The sequence below is a fragment of the Haematobia irritans genome, chromosome 3, assembly GCF_050003625.1.
Source record: "Haematobia irritans isolate KBUSLIRL chromosome 3, ASM5000362v1, whole genome shotgun sequence".
NCBI classification, from domain to species: Eukaryota; Metazoa; Arthropoda; class Insecta; order Diptera; family Muscidae; genus Haematobia; species Haematobia irritans.
The window spans coordinates 27694671-27712537 of record NC_134399.1 but is presented as its reverse complement, the minus strand read 5'-3'; the positions used below and the strand labels follow the sequence as shown (position 1 = coordinate 27712537).

The window sequence follows — 17867 nt, the reverse complement described above, 5'->3', positions numbered from 1 at the left end:
AGCAGTGAACGTACTTATTTGGTTTTTAATTCCATACAAAATTTTATTTTTTGTCATAATTTTATTTCTATAGATAATTTTGTCAAAATTTTATTTCTAGAGAAAATTTATTCAAAATTTAATTTCTACTGAAAATTTTGTTAAAATTTTACTTCTATATAGAACATTTTGTTAACATTTTATTTCTATAAAAAATTTTGTTAAAATTTAATTTCTATAGAAAATTTTGTCAAAACTCTATTTCTATAAAAAATTTTGTTAAAACTTTATTTATTAGAAAATTTGTGCAAAAGCGATGCTAACAGATATAGTGGATCAGATATTAATGCACTATGTGAGGAGATAGAAGCACAGGAGGCATTTATTTTAATTCTATACAAAATTTTGTCAAAATTTTATTTCTATACACAATTTTGTCAAAATTTTATTTAAATAGAACATTTTGTTAAAACTTTATTTCTATAGAAAATTTTTGGAAAATTTTATTTCTATAGAAAATTTTGTCAACATTTTATTTCTATCGAAAATTTTGTCACAATTTTATTTCTATAGAAAATATTGTAAAAATTGAGTCAAAATTTTATTTCTATAGAAAATATTGTCACAATTTCATTTCTATCGAAAATTTTGTCACAATTTTATTTCTATACAAAATTTTATCAACATTTCTATAAAAAATTTTGCCAAAATTTTATTTCTATAGAAAATTTTGTCAAAATTTTATTTCCATAAAAAATTTTTGTCAAGATTATATTTCTATGGATTTTTTTGCAAAAATTTTATTTCCGTAGAAATTTTTGTCAAAATTTTATTTCTATAGACAATTTTGTCAATATTTTATTTCTATAAAAAATTTGACACTATTTGTTTTCTATAGAAAATTTTGTCAAAATTTTATTTCTATAGAAAATTTTGTCGACAATCTATTTCTATAAAAAAATTTGTGAAAATTTTACTTTTATTATGAATTTTGTCAAAATTATGTTTCTATAGAAAGTTTGTGCAAAAAAATTATTTCTATAGAAAATTTTTGTTTCTACAGAAATTCTTGCTAACATTTTGTTCTATAAAAAATGTTAAAATTTTATTTCTACAGAAAATTTTGTCAAAATTAGATTTTTAAAGAAAATTTTGTTAAAACTTTATTTGTATAGAAAATTTTTGGAAAATTTTGTCAAAATTTTATTTCTATCGAAATTTTTGTTACAATTTTATTTCTATAGAAAATATTGTAAAAATTTTGTCAAAATTTTATTTCTATAGAAAATTTTGCCAAAATTTTATTTCAATATAAAATTTTGTCAACATTTTATTTCTATACAAAATTTTGACAACATTTTATTTCTATAGATAATTTTTTTTAAATTTCTATAAAAAATTTTGTCAATATTTTATTTTTATAGAAATCTTTGCAAAATTGTATTTCTATAGAAAATTTTGCAAAATTTTATTTCCATAGAAAATTTTGTGAAGATTATATTTCTATAGAAAATTTTGCCAAAATTTTATTTCTATATAAAATTTTGTCACTATTTTAGTTCTATAGAAAATTTTGTCAAAATTTAATTTTATAGACAAAATTAGTGTAACCCGGCCCGCTTAGCTGCGCCTCCCGAAGCATATTTTCGTTAACATAGTCAACCATATCCTTCGATCTGAAAACAAATTCGAAAAGATTTGGACTCTTTTAAAGAGTAGGGTCAGGGGAAGTCTGGCATAAAAACTGAAATACTGATTAATCCCTCCATGGTTTCCACACACGTGTCTCATAAATTTCAAAACTCGGACTACTGGCTTTTTCGTTTATATACAGAAATAGGGCGGCTATTCAGATATAAAACGAACCGGCTTCACAAACGTCTTGTAGGGGGTGTTCTCTTTCAACCATTTTTTTTAATTTTTCTGCTTTCTGGATAATTCCCAATTTCCCAATTCAAGTAAATCGGAGAAGGTTAGATTTCGCTCTATTTTTTGTAAAGGAACGTCACTTTCTCTGCAAATTCCCAGAAAATCCGTAAACTTTCCTTCCAGTTTCATAGTAGGTTAGGTTAGGTTAGGTGGCAGCCCGATATATCAGGCTCACTTAGACTATTCAGTCCATTGTGATACCACAGGGGTGAACTTCTCTCTTATCTCTGAGTGCTGCCCGATTCCATGTTAAGCTCAATGACAAGGGACCTCCTTTTTATAGCTGAGTCCGAACGGCGTTCCAAATTGCAGTGAAACCACTTAGAGAAGCTTTGAAATACTCTGAAATGTCACCAGCATTACTGAGGTGGGATAATCCACCGCTGAAAAACTTTTTGGTGTTCGGTCGAAGCAGGAATCGAACCCACGACCTTGGGTATGCAAGGCGGCCATGCTAACCATTACACCACGGTGGCTCCCCATAGTATGGGGCAAGGAGATGGTTCCCGTCCAAATACCCAAAAATCAAGTACACCCTATTGATTTCATAACCTTCCCCTGCGGCCTTTGTAAAATTCAAGTAAACTTTAGAATTATAGTTTTTATACCCTCCATCATAGGATGGGGGTATATTAACTTTGTCATTCCGTTTGTAACACATCGAAATATTGGTCTAAGACCCCATAAAGTATATATATTCTGGGTCGTGGTGAAATTCTGAGTCGATCTAAGCATGTCTGCCGTCCGTCCGTCTGTTGAAATCACGCAAACTTCCGAACGAAACAAGTTATCGACTTGAAACTTGGCACAAGTAGTTGTTATCGATGTAGGTCGGATGGTATTGAAAATGGGCCATATCGGTCCACTTTTACGTATAGCCCCCATGATGGAGGGTACATAAGCTTCGGCCAGGCCGAACTTACGGCCGTATATACTTGTTTAATTTTGTTTTAGAGGAGGTCTCCCTCCGCGTCCGAATATCGAAAAATGATATAGCGTACATTGTGTAGACGTCCCAGAAAATATAAAGCAAATTATAAGCCCAATTTTTAAACAGCAGGGCAAGCTAAGGCCCCTCTTCCCTTCCGAATATCACAAAATCAGATGTGGATTATAATAAAAAACACCTATCCAACATCATCTGTAAATTTCAAGTAAATTGGAAAAGTTTCATGGTATGTTATGTACTTGAGGAGAAATGAGGTCTCCCTGTGTCCTTTTATTTTTCCCCGATCAAATATTAATAAAGCATATACATATCTCATATAAATTTCATAATCTCCCCCATGCTCTCCGTAAAATTTCAGTAAGTCGACAAATTGTAATTTTTTCACTGTACTTACAAAAAAAAAACTCGGACAAAGGGGAGGCCCCCTCTTCGACCAAACACCGAAAAATAAAGTAGCTTGTTTTTGCCTAGACGCCCCCTCAAACTTCACTGAAAATTTCAAGCAAATCGGATAATTTTGTTCCAAATTTCAAAAAGTCGGCCAAGGGAGAGATCCTCCTTCCCGTCCAAATATTAAAAAATCAGGTACTCCATAATAAATTCATAACCCCACGGCGTGTTCTTTGTAAATCTCAAGTAAATCGGAGAATTTTTGTTTTTTTGCTGTACATTAAACAAAAATCGGAGAATTTTTGTTTTTTTGCTGTACTTTAAACAAAAATCGTATAGGGGGTGGTCCATCTCCGCGACCAAATATCGAAAAATAAAGTAGCGGGTCTTTGTCTAGACATCACCCCTAACCTTCCTTGGAAATTTCACTCAAATCGGAGAACTTTGGCCCAATTTTGAAAAATTCGGGCAAGGGGAATGTCCCGCTCCCCCACCAGATATCAAAAAATGAGGTACCCTATTTTCACCACATGATTACCCTCTACGTTCTCCGAACATTTTTCATATATAAATATACAATATACAATAAATATACAATTATTTTTATAACAAAAGCAACTGCGATGAATTCAAATTATACATTTTTGTAATGTGCGCTGTATGTAAAAAAAGATTTTCCTGCTTTTCCATTTAAACTTTTCTTGAATTTTCTTTGTTGCTATTAACTTCACAGAGTCCGAGACCTTTCCAACGAATGCAAAACCGTGGAAATCAGAGATGGCGCTGTATATTAGAAAGATTTTCCCGCTTTTCCGTTGAAACTTTTCTTAAATTTTCTTTGTTGCTATAAACCTCACAGACTCCGAGACCTTTCTAACGAATGCAAAATCCTAGAAATCGGTTCGTGCGTTCTGGAGTTATTGACCCAGGAAGGAAAAATCGACTTATTTTTATATAGCAGAAGATTTTGTCAAAATTTTACTTTTATAGAAAATTTGTGAAGTACTTCTTAGTTGGAAGGAAATATTTTGCAAAATCTACCAAAACATCAATCTACCAATCTACGAAACTGTAAAAAATCTAACCATTTTTTTCTATTTTCTTCAATTAATTAGTATAATAAGTTTGTCATTCCGTGTGTAACACATCGTAATATCGATTTCCGACTATATAAAGTATATATGTTCTTGATCAGGGAGAAATTCTAAGACGATATAAGCAGGTCCGTCTGTCTGTCTGTCCGTCTGTCTGTTGTAATCACGCTACAGCCTTCAATAATGGCGCTATCGTCCTGAAGTTTGGCACAGATTCGTTTTTTGTTTGCAGGCAGGTCAAGTTCGAAGATGGGCTATATCGGTCCAAGTTTTGATATAGTCCCCATATCAACCGACTTCCCGATTTGGGGTCTTGGTCTTATAAAAACCGTAGTTTTTTTTATCAAATTTGCCTGAAATTGAAAATCTAGAGGTACTTGAGGACCATAAAAAGGTTTGTCGAAAATGGTCCGTATCGGTCCATATTTTGGTATAGACGCCATATAGACCGATCTCCCGATTTTTATTCTTGGGCTTCTATAAACTGTATTTTCGATTCGATTTGCCTGAAATTGAAAATCTGGAAGTATTTTTGGACCATAAAGAGGTGTGTCGAAAATGGTCCGTATCGGTCCATGTTTTGGTATAGCCCCTACACGCAAAAAAATAATTCTTTCCTCCCAAACGAAATTTTAGACAAACAAAGTTCGTTTCTCATTTGCTTTTCGCTGTAAGGAAGTGTATTTGGAAGAAAAGTATATACTTTTTGTGATAAACGTTTATTCTTTTCCAGGATGTAAAAACAATTTCATAAAGACTAACTCAAAAAATTTTTTTCTGGCTAATTGCATTTTCCCTCACGTCTTTCTCACTTTCGAGAAGTTTTTTTAGTTCTTAGTACCTTCTTTTCTTGTAATACCAACAATGTTTTTTTTACCTTGCGCCTGGACGGAGAATCGAACCGCGGACCATGCACATTGTAAGCCAACACACTAACCACTGAGCTATGTACCTGTTATGGTCATCAATAGATAAATATCCATATAAGTTATATTTATATAGCATAGCTTGCGGCGCCCACGAACCGAATAAACAAAGTTTATTTAACAGAAACAAACATTTAGTTTGGCACCGTGGAGCAGTGGTAGCTACGTCCGACTCTCATGCCAAGGGTCGTGGGTTCGATCCCTGCTTCGGCCAAATTTTTTTTTTTTTGCTTTTGTTTTTTTTTTTTACATATATTCCAGATATATTCGGAAGATTCCGAAAAAATGTTCAACATTACATTGTACTATATTAAATTTTGAACTGTAAAATGTGTCTTATTAAAGACCTAAAGTCAGAAAAGAACAGTGTTTGATATAAACGAAATGGACTGTGTTGTTATTTCAAAAATAACTTTTTTTATTGAAAAAATAAAAATTTTGTAACAAACGAATTTTTTTGGTGATAAAAGTTTAAAATTTTCGAAGCAATTCAAAAAACTCTAACAAAAGAAAAACGTTTTCGGTACACGTTTTCCAAACGTTTTTTTTCTTTGCGTGTATATAGACTGATATCCCGATTTTACTTCTTAAGCTTCTAGAATTCGTAGTTTTCACCCAATTCGTCTGAATGTGGAATTCTAGAGGTATTTGAGGAACATTCAGAGGTGGTGAGTATTGGTTTTGGTATAGCCCCCATATAGACCTAAATCCGGCTGACCACAAATAGGTCAGCCGAATATGGTGTGTGTCGACCCATGTTTTAGACAAACGAAATTCCTCCTTCGTATAAAGTATTTTCGTTTATAAATTATTTAGAGCAAACTAATCCAAATTTTTGATAAGCGATTCAACGATTGTCTCTAAAATTTGTGTCAGATGAAAACTTTGCTTGTCTAAAATTTCGTTTCGCAGAAAAGAAAACACTTTGTTCAGGGTATAGCAGGCGCACTGATCATGAAAATTGCTTGAAACTGAAAGTAAAATTTCCTGATTTTACTCATTGTATTCTTTTAAATAATGGCGGAAAAAATCTATAGATTTAAGATTTCAAATCAAGGCGTTATTTCATCACATACACGATATATTTATGATTTCTCTAAAACTCAAACAAAAGTGGTTCTCATAAATCCAGAATCTGATCTAGTCTTCATAGGTAGAATCTGGTTGAACTGATTTGCTTGAGAGAAAATTTGTCATCAAACCCCCTAAAATTCTATATATTATCAAGAAACCAGCTACGACGAAGAGTTTTCAAAGTAAACTATTATATTTGATTCATGGTGGTGGGTATTTAAGATTCGGCCCGGCCGAACTTACTGCTGTATATACTTCTTTTTTCTATTTTATACCACTGTGCAATGTTGCCATAGTTGATGACAATGATTACGGCGTTGACGGTGACGGTGACGGTGACAACAACACCAGGCACGCGTTAGCATGACAACAGACATTAAACTATGGCGCACAGGTGAGAGACATCTACCTACCCACATACAGAGAACAATAAAGGATTCTAACGTAATTCTATGTATAGCATTTTGAAATATTTTGAACATAATTACCAATTTTTTTATTTATTTAAAAATTCTAAATTAATTTTTGCCAATTGTCTAGAGGATTGCAATGAAAAAGAAACCAAGGAATAAAAAATTTCCTATATACAATGACAACGCCTGAGGTATTCATTTCTTATACTCTCTGCATTGGGAATTCTCTTACAATTGGTTCTCTTTCTTTCAATGTGTTTCTCTTATATGGGGGTTGTTTGATGTATTTCTATTTTCTTAGCAAAAAAAAAAAAGCGTGTGAATGCCGGTTGTCTTTGGTCTCTATAGCCATATGCCAGACAAGTTTGACTATATTCGATGAAGGGAGAGTTTAATTTTCACTAAACTCTCTTCCGCTCTTTGACACTCTCTCTCAGGTTTTTTTTTTGGGATTTTGTTTTTGGAATATTGTGATTCCAGTCCTTCCAATTTGATTCCTTGTGAGGGTTTACATGCCAGGATAATGACCAGCAGGGCGCATATTGTTATCAATCGACAAACCATAAGGATCGTCGTCCTCAGTCGTACGTGTTCGTTTGTTGCTTTCGTTCGTTCATTTTTCGAGAACATTCAGTTTTAAATATCTTTAGTTTATTGTTTTCGGACTCCTCTGCACTCTATTAATGCAATAATTTTTTGTGTTGTAAAAAATCACAAAACAACAACAAAAAAGAAAAAACCCAAAAAGACCAACAACAACAACCTAAGGAACATCTAGACCAAAATACCAAAATAATCCAATCAAGGTTCTAAGTTTCAAGTCCAGTAGTCCATTCAAAACTCGGTTCAAAATTTTGACTTTCCGTTACGTTAAAAAACTCGATTTTTTTGAAACAAAAACAAACCAACACCGGCTTCCAAACATCAAAACAAAAGAGAAAGAGAGAAAAAAGAACAAACCGAGTTTAACTTGGGCATTTTCTATATTAAATTTAAATAAAAAAAGAAATAACAACACCAATAAGAAAAAATCAAATCAAGAATCCATCTTAAAATTTCTAAGGAGAACTTTGTTTTCAAATCCCAAAGAAACGGAGTAAAACGCAAAGATTTCAACGGGCATTTTGCAATATTATTTTCTAAACTAAATAACAAAATTTACCCCTCTCAAAATATTTCGTAACAATTTATTCAAGATAATTGTTAAGAATAAAGGCCAAATTATTTAAATCCAAATAAAAATTGAACTTTGTTATTAAAAAAAAAAATAAAATTAATAAAAATTATATCCAAATATTCTTCATCATCGTTAGTAACTTTTCTTCGTCTGTGTGTGCATAAATTGTGTTCAACGTCGTTTTTTTCTAGTCAAATTTTTGTTGAATAAAATAAACAAAAGTAAATTAAAAACAAAAAAGATTAACTCCATGATTTTAAATAAAATTTTCTGCTAATTTAAATTAAAAATAAATAAATTCTACTAATTTAACTTTAAAAAAAAAATTCGCTAATTTCTTTTTGCCATAACTGAGTTGTATGTTTGCAATTACTATTAGACTGTGTAAAACATTTTATTTTGTGAAAAGACTCTTAGACAATTTCGTCTGATTTATCAATATATGGAACAAATATCCTGAAAAACAGATATGTAAGTTGATACAATATAATAAAAATTTCTTGAAAAAAAAATTATAAAAATCATATAAGAAATGCGGACGTCAAACCATTCATTAATTTTTTTTTTTTAATAAATGATTGTCCCATTTTCAACCTATTTATTTAAAAAGAAAAATATTGTTTAATTTCGGATTTTTTAAATATTTTTTAAAAGTATTTTTTAGTTTAGGACATTTTTAAAATTTGTAAAAATCAAGTTTTCGATTTCTTGAAAATCGTGGACTTCGGCTTTTCGACTGCTGAGAATTGTAAAAAGTGGCCTTTTTATACCCTCCACCATAGGATGGGGGGTATATTAACTTTGTCATTCCGTTTGTAACACATCGAAATATTGCTCTAAGACCCCATAAAGTATATATATTCTGGGTCGTGGTGAAATTCTGAGTCGATCTGAGCATGTCCGTCCGTCCGTCCGTCCGTCTGTTGAAATCACGCTAACTTCCGAACGAAACAAGCTATCGACTTGAAACTTGGCACAAGTAGTTGTTATTGATGTAGGTCGGATGGTATTGCAAATGGGCCATATCGGTCCACTTTTACGTATAGCCCCCAAATAAACGGACCCCCAAATTTGGCTTGCGAGGCCTCTAAGAGAAGCAAATTTCATCCGATCCGGCTGAAATTTGGTACATAGTATTAGTATACGGTCTCTAACATCCATGCAAAAATTGGTCCACATTGGTCCATAATTATATATGGCCCCCATATAAACCGATCACCAGATTTGACCTCCGGAGCCTCTTGGAAGACCAAAATTCGTCTGATTCAGTTGAAATTTGGTACGTGGTGTTAATATATGGCCTCAAACTCCCTTGCAAAAATTGGTGGGTATCGGCCCATAATTATATATAGGCCCCATATAATCCGATCCCCAGATTTGACCTCCAGAGCCCGTTGGAAGAGCAAAATTCTTCCCATTCGGTTGAAATTTGGTACTTGATATTAGTATATGGTATCCAACAACCATTCAAGAATTGGTTCCTATCAGTCCATAATTATATGTAGTTCCCATATAAACCGATCCCCAGATTTGACCTCCGGTGCCTTTTGGAGAAGCAAAATTCATCCGATCTGCTTGAAATTTGGTACGTGGGGATAGTATATGATATTTAACAACCATGCCAAAAGTGGTCCATATCAGTCCATAATCATATATAGCCCCATATAAACCGATCCCGAGATTTGGTTTTGGGAGCCTCTTGGAGGAGCCAATGTACCAAGCCAAATCATTCGAGTGAGTTGAAATTTGGTACATTGTAGTATATAATAAGTTTGTCATTCCGTTTGTAACACATCGAAATATCGATTTCCGACTATATAAAGTATATATATATTCTTAATCAGGGACAAATTCTAAGGCGATATAACGATGTCCGTCTGTCTGTCTGTTGTAATCACGCTACAGTCTTCAATAATGAAGCAATCGTGCTGAAATTTTGCACAAACTCGTCTTTTATCTGCAGGCAGGTCAAGTTCGAAGATGGGCTATATCGGTCCAGGTTTTGATATAGTCCCCATATAAACCGATCTCCCGATTTGGGGTCTTGGGCTTATAGAAATCGTAGTTTTTATCCAAGTTGGCTGAAATTTTAAATTTAGAAATATTTTATGACCATAAAGAGGTGTGTCAAAAATAGCGAGTATCGGTCCATGTTTTGGTATAGCTTCCATATAGACCGATCTCCCGATTTTACTTCTTGGGCTTATAGAAACCGCAGTTTTTATTCAATTTACTTGAAATTGGAAATCTAGAGATATTGTAGGACCACAAATATGTGTGCCAAAAATTGTGAGTATAGGTCCATGTTTTGGTATGGTCCCCATATAAAACGACCTCCCGATTTGGGGTCTTGGGCTTATAGAAACCGTAGTTTTTATCCAATTTGCCTGAAATTGAAAAGCTAGAGGTACTTGAGGACCATCAAAAGGTGTGCCGAAAATGGTGAGTATCGGTCCATATTTCGGTATAGCCCCCATATAGACCGATCTCCCGATTTTACATTTTGGGTTTATAGAATCCGTAGTTTTTATCCAATTTGCCTGAAATTGAAAAGCTAGAGGTATTTGAGGACCATCAAAAGGTGTGCCAAAAATTGTGAGTATCGGTCCATATTTCGGTATAGCCCCCATATAGACCGATCTCCCGATTTTACTTCTTGGGCTTATATAAACCGTAGTTTTTATCCAATTTGTCTGAAATTGGAAATCTAGAGGTATTTTAGAACCATAAAGAGGTGTGCCGAAAATGGTGAGTATCGGTCCATGTTGTGGTATGGTCCCCATATAGACCGATTTCCCGATTTTACTTCTTGGGCTTCTAGAATCCGAAGTTTTTATCCGATTTGCCTGAAATTGTAAATATTCTGGTATTTTTGGCTCACAAAAACGTGTATCGGATTAAGTTTTTATCGCTCCATTTCGTAATGCATCCATATAGACCGACTTCACTTCTTGAGAGTATAGAAGCGCACTGATCATGAAAATTGCTTGAAACTCAATGTAAAATTTTATTTCTCGGGTGAAAATCTACAGATTTAAGATTTCAAATCAAGACGTTATTTTATAATTATTCTTGCACACTTACAAGAGATGTTAATGATTCCTCTAACATTATAAATCCAGAATCTGATATAGTCCTCATAGGTGAAATCTTTAAATTTATCTTTGGGAGGTGTCCTCAAGTTCTCAAGCCCTCCTGAAATTTCAAAGGAAACCCTAATATTTGGTTCATGGTGGTGGGTATTTAAGATTCGGCCCGGCCGAACTTACTGCTGTATATACTTGTTATAGAAAATTTTGTTAACATTTCATTTTTATAGAAAATTTTGTTAAAATTTTATTTCTATAGAAAATTTTGTCAAAATTTTATTTCTATAGAAAATTTTGTTAAAATTTTATTTCTATAGAAAATTTTGTCAAAATTTTATTTCTATAGAAAATTTTGTCAAAATTTTATAGAAAATTGTGTTAACATTTCATTTTTATAGAAAATTTTGTTAACATATAATTTTTATAGAAAATTTCGTCAAAATTTTATTTCTATAGAAAATTTCGTCAAAATTTTATTTCTATAAAAAATTTTGTCAAAATTTTATTTCTATAGAAAATATTGTCAAAATTTTATTTCTATGGAAATTTTCTCAAAATTTTTTTTCTATAGAAAACTTTTGAAAAATTTTATTTCTATAGAAAATTTTGTCAAAATGTTATTTCTATAAAAAATTTTGTCAAAATTTTATTTCTATAAAAAATTTTGTCAAAATTTTATTTCTATAGAAAACTTTGTCAAAATTTTATTTCTATAGAAAATTTTGTCAAAATTATATTTCAATAGAAAATTTTGTCAAAATTTTATTTTTATAGAAAATTTTGTCAAAATTTTATTTCTACAGAAAATTTTGTTGACATTTCATTTGTATAGAAAATTTTGTCAAAATTTTACTTCTATAAAAAATGTTGTCAACATTTTATTTCTATAGAAAATTTTGTCAAAATTTAATTTCTATACAAAATTTTGTCAACATTTAATTTCTAGAGAATATTTTGTCAAAATTTTATTTCTATAGAAAATGGTCTCAAAATTTTATTTCTATAGAAAATTTTGTCAACATTTAATTTCTATAGAAAATTTTCTCAAATTTTTATTTCTATAGAAAATTTTGTCAAAAGTTTATTTCTAAAGAAAATTTTCTCAAAATTTTATTTCTATAGAAAACTTTGTTAAAATTTTATTTTTATAGAAAAATTTGTCAACATTTTATTTCTATAGAAAATTTTGTCAACAATTTATTTCTATAGAAAATTTTGTAAACATTTTATTACTATTTTATTACTTATAAAGTATTTTTTCGTTTGTCTACAATTTCTCCAAAAAGAAATCTCTTTCGTTTCAGTGTAATACATATAGTTTAGGCTGTATTGAGTATTGTATTGAAGTAGTGATAAATAAATTCTGCTTCCAGTATGTTACAATTAAATTCAATGTCAAATTGCCATGCAACCAAAATGTATTTGAAATACATACGATAGCTCTATTTATAGTATCAAATAGCTGTTTTAATTATTGTCCTTGTTTTCTTTCGATTGCACCTTTACGATAACGGTCTACCGGTTAACATTTATTTCCTAGAACATTGGAAAATTATCATAATTTGAAATGCTTATCAGGCATTAACCATCACACATTATGGCATTATGTTTCCCAAAAGTTCAGCTGTCGTTTGAATGACAATTATGCATTTGAATGAGGGAAACAAACTAAAGGCTGGATATCAATCAGCAGTAAGATATATAAGCATGTTCCAATATAATACAACATTATATCACATATATATGTATATATAACAATGTGATAAAATACACAATAAAAAAATGGAATAATTCACTTAAAAGACAACCAAAATGTAAATCCTTTTTACTCGGGTTATTTTGCTTTTAATTAAACTGTTTATAGAAAAGTTGACTATTGCACTATTGTAGTTTAAGGGTACACAGAAAAAATTATCACCTTAATTTTTCCAATTAAAAGAGCAATAATTTAATTTTTTATATAAAATTAAAATCAATCACTAAATGAAATTAATTGTTTCAATTAATTTTTTAAATACATTTGTAGTAATGAACTAAATATTAAAACACTAAAATGACTTCAAATAAATTAAATAAAATTAACATGAATTAAATAATATTAAAATAAAATAACATTAAACAAATTATACGAAAATTAAATTCAAAATATTAAATAAATAATAATGAGTTAAATTAATCTACTTAAAAATATAAATTTAATAAAACGTAATTAAAATTAAATATATTAAATTAATTTAAATTAAACAACAACTTTTAGATGAATGTTGAGAATTATTCATTTTTACCTTTCAGTTCTATTTAAAGGAAATTAAAATTAACTACTATAAATTAAATTAAAATAAAATAAAACATATTAATCTAAGTAAAAAATTTAATAAAATTTAAGAATTTTATTAAATTAAACGTTGCTTAAAAACAAATGTAAAAATAATTTATATAAACAAAAACGAGGCTAAACTAGATTATATATAAACATATAAATATAAACATAGAAAAAAGTACAATATATTGAATTAAGTTATAAAATTAAAACTGTATTAAAATAAACTAAGATTAACTGGCCAATAAACTAGGATTAATTAACCAAATAAACGAATGATTGATTAACCAAATAAACAAACATCAAATAAAATTTTATAAAAATATAAATATATTAAAACAGAATAAAGTATATTTTAATATTATATTTAGTTAAAGTAAATAAAAGTAAATTAAACTACGCTAAAAATTCAAAATTATTTTGTATTTAAATTAAATAAGAACCACGCTAAACTAAATTACGAAAATTTGACAAAATGTCCAATATATATGAAATTTCCTGTACATACGAAATTTTGACAAAATTTCTTATGGAAATGAATTTTGACAAAATTTTCTATAGAAATGAAATTTTGCCAATTTTTTCTATAGAAATGAAATTTTGTAAAAATTTTCTATAGAAATAAAATTTTGCAAATTTTTTCTATAGAAATAAAATTTTGGTAAAATATTCTATACAAATGAAATTTTGCCAATTTTTTCTGTAAAAACTTTCCTAGAAATGAAATTTTGAAAAAATTTTCTATAGAAATTAAATTTTGACAAATTTTCTATAGAAATACAATGTTGACTAGATTTTGTATAGAGACAAAATTTCCGACAAAAATGAAATTTTGTCAAAATTTTCGATAGAATTAAAATTTTGATAAAAATTCCTACACACAAAAATTTTTTTTCTGATTCAATCACGAAATTAATTTATCCAAATAATTTTTTAATTGAAATGTCTTCAATCACGAAAATGATAGTATTAATCACAGTTTTAATTGGGCATAAAAAAATACTCGAGTAAAAAATTAACTGCTGTCATTAGCAAATTTCAATTAATTTTTTAATTGATTCAATTAAATATTTAATTGATGTTGATAGCAAATCTCAATTAATTTTAATTGAAAAAGGTAACTATTTTCGATTACTTTCTGAATTGTCCTAGTGTTTTTAGTTTGATTAACTATTAATTGTTTGAAATAAAGTTTTAATTAAAAATTTAGAAAGATGTTCATCACTTATGTTAACTGACTTAGTCTTCCGAATTTGATTAAAACGTTAATTGTATCAATTAATTTTTTAATTAAAAATTTTAAAATTTTCAATCATTGACTTAATTAACTTAACCTCTCTATCTTGATTGAAAAGTTTATTGCATCAGTTAATTTATTAATTGAAAAAATTTTCAACTTCAATTAACTTTTTAATTGGAAATATTTTGGTGACATTTTTTTCTGTGTATAGAAATGAAATGTTGAAGAAAATTTCTATAGAAATGAAATTTTGAGAAAATTTTTCATAGAAATGAAATTTTGAGAAAATTTTTCATAGAAATGAAATTTTGAGAAAATTTTTCATAGAAATGAAATGTTGACAAAATTTCCAATAGAACTCAAATTTTGACAAAATTTTCTATAGAAATGAAATTTTCACAAAATTTCCAATAGAAATCAAATTTTGACAAAATTTCTGACAAAAATTAAATTTTGTCAAAATTTTCGATAGAAATAATATTTTGATAAAAAATTCCTATAGAAATGAAATTTGGACAAATTTTTCTATATACATGAAATTTTGCCAAAATGTCCTATAGAAATGACATTTTGTCAATTTTTTTTATAGAAATAAAATTTTGGTAAAATATTCTATAGAAATGAAATTTTGCCAATTTTTTCTACAGAAATGCAATTTTGGCAATATTTTCGATAAAAATTAAATTTTGTAAAAAGTTTCCTATAGAAATGGAATTTTGCCAATTTTTTCTATAGAAATTAAATTTTGGCAAAATTTTCTATGGAAATTAAATTTTGACAAATTTCCTATAGAAATGCAATGTTGATTAGATTTTGTATAGAAACAAAATTTCCGACAAAAATGAAATTTTGTCAAAATTTTCGATAGAAATAAAATTTTGATAAAAATTCCTATAGAAATGAAATTTTGACAAAATTTCCTATAGAAATGAAATTTTGACAAAATTTCCGACAAAAATGAAATTTTGAAGAAATTTTCTATAGAAATGATACTTTGGCAAAATTTTTCATAGAAATCAAATTTTGACAAAATTTCCGACAAAACTGAAATTTTGTCAAAATTTTTGATAAAAAAATTCCTATAAAAATGAAATTTTGACAAATTTTTCTATAGACATGAAATTTTCCCAAAATTTCTTATAGAAATGAAATTTTGAGAAAATTGCCTATAGAAATGAAATTTTGAGAAAATTATCTAATGAAATGAATTTTTTACAAAATACCCTTTAGAAAGTAATTACGTCTCTAAATGATGTGTTTTCAAAATTTCTCCTAAAACTGAAATTAAAATAAAATCCTCTATAAGTGGAGGTTTGACAAAATTTCTTAATAAATTATATTTTTATAAAACTTCCTAAAAAATAAAAATTCTAAAAAATTATTTATATTTAAGATTTCCTATGAAAAATTTAATTTTAACAAAATAAAATGAAATTAAAAAATCTTTAGTAATTAAATTTGTATAAAATATCCTCTAGAAAATAAAGTCTATAGTTGGCATTAAGCAAGGGTTAAGTTTAAGTTTTAATCTTATGTTTTTTCTTTCATTTTAAAAATATTTTATATTTCCTCTAGAAGAAAAAAAAAAACTAAAAACCTTAAATTGCTACAATATTCTTTCTAACAAACCCTTGATTCATTCCCCCAAATTCAATACGAACAGTTGGCCTGTTTGTCTGTCTGCATTTTATTCTCTTCCTACTTTTCCTTTGCTAGTCCTGTTTGGTCCTTACCAAAGCTGCTGCCATAGCAAAAATAACAAAAATAGTGTTTGTCTCTAATGGGGTTGTTTTGCAAGCACTTGGTGATGATGGTTGACTCTTCTGCACTTGTTTTCCCATTACACTATATAGCCACACCGCACAACCCAACAGGAAAACTGTCCGAATAGATACAGAAAAATTTCCCTGCCTTCCATTGGAGATGTGTATTTTGTGAGTCGAACAACAACAGAACACAAGAGATTCTCTAATGAAATCATAGTGAAAAGGAGTGAAATATGATAGGATGACGATGATGAGATATTTCTGGCAATTGTATTTATATTCCAGAGCATCATGTAATAGATGGCAAATACAGGAAGTCAATGATTTTATGTGTATTACATTAAATGGCTGTTTTGAAACACACCCTTGCCCTATGCCGGCTCTTACTTCCAGTTAGCAAAATTTTGTACTCTCACAAGGCGGTTTCCCCGAAAAACAAAACGAAAATATGGGAAAACACCGAATACATAGACCACGTCAGCAGCAGAGAAATGTGTGTGTGTGAGAGAGAGTGAGAGAAAGTTCAAATGTCTACTATCACATCAATTGTATTGATTTCATTTCGAGAGGAGACTGAGTTCTATTTTGAGCTGATGCTTTTGATATAAAAATAAATGGATTTCTGAGAAACTATAATAAATTATTTCAAAGAACAGGATAAGGCTTTTGTCTAAAGGTGGTTATTAAGTTCGAGTTTAACCGCTAAAATCACCATTTTTTCACGATTACTTTTTTTAACTTACCTAAAGAATAAAAACTTAAAAGGTTACTTTGGGCTATTCTCCATCAAGTTATATTAAAATTTGCACTAAAGACTTTTAATTTTATACTTTTTCTTATTTTTGATTTTAGCGGCTAAACTCGAACTTAGTACTCACCTTAAATAAGGAACGCTTTAATAATCTTGAATGAAAGGTTCTGAATATACTGTGGACTGAAAGAAGAGTTTTTTCGAGAAACTAAGTTTTGGTTTATTTGAATTTAAAGAAAATACTTTCTACCAAAGCGTTATATATATAAAATGTTTGGCCTCAGTAATTTCATAACTGATGAAATTTTTAATTTAAACTAAATAATTCAGTCATGGTATTGGTCATCAAAAGGCCAATATCGTGACTGGACACACCTATCCACATATTTTATTTCTATGGAAAATTTTGTCAAAATTTTATTTTTATGTATAAATATCCCTTGAATTGTAAATGTGACGAATTTGAAGTGTTTTGCAATCAATTAAACTAATTAATATTTTTGAAGAAAGTAAATTTAGAGAAAATTTTATCAAAATTTTATCAAAATTTTATTTCTATAGAAAATTTTATCAAAATTATATTTCACCAGAAAATTTTGTCAAAATTATATTTCTATAGAAAATTTTGTCAAAATTATATTTCTATAGATAATTATGTCAAAATTTAATTTCTATAGAAAATTTTGTCAAAATTTTATTTCTATTTGTCAAAATTTTATTCCTATAGGAAATCTTGTTAAGGTTTTATTTCTATAGAAAATTTTGTTAAA

The 17867-nt window shown here is 28.9% G+C and overlaps 1 protein-coding gene across 5 annotated transcripts in view; it reads left to right on the top strand.

Annotated features, from left to right (window-relative positions):
• fne (ELAV like RNA binding protein found in neurons) overlaps positions 1 to 17867 on the top strand; it is a 200633-nt gene that overhangs the window by 141586 nt on the left and 41180 nt on the right. For 2 of the 5 annotated variants that reach the window (XM_075303029.1, XM_075303027.1), the window contains exon 1: positions 8173 to 8402. The exons of 1 other annotated variant lie outside the window; for it this stretch is intronic. The gene's annotated coding sequence lies outside the window, so the exon portion shown is untranslated. Of the gene's footprint in view, positions 1 to 8172; positions 8403 to 17867 lie in introns of those variants that run through there. 2 more of the 5 variants (XM_075303030.1, XM_075303031.1) reach the window with 2 other exon arrangements.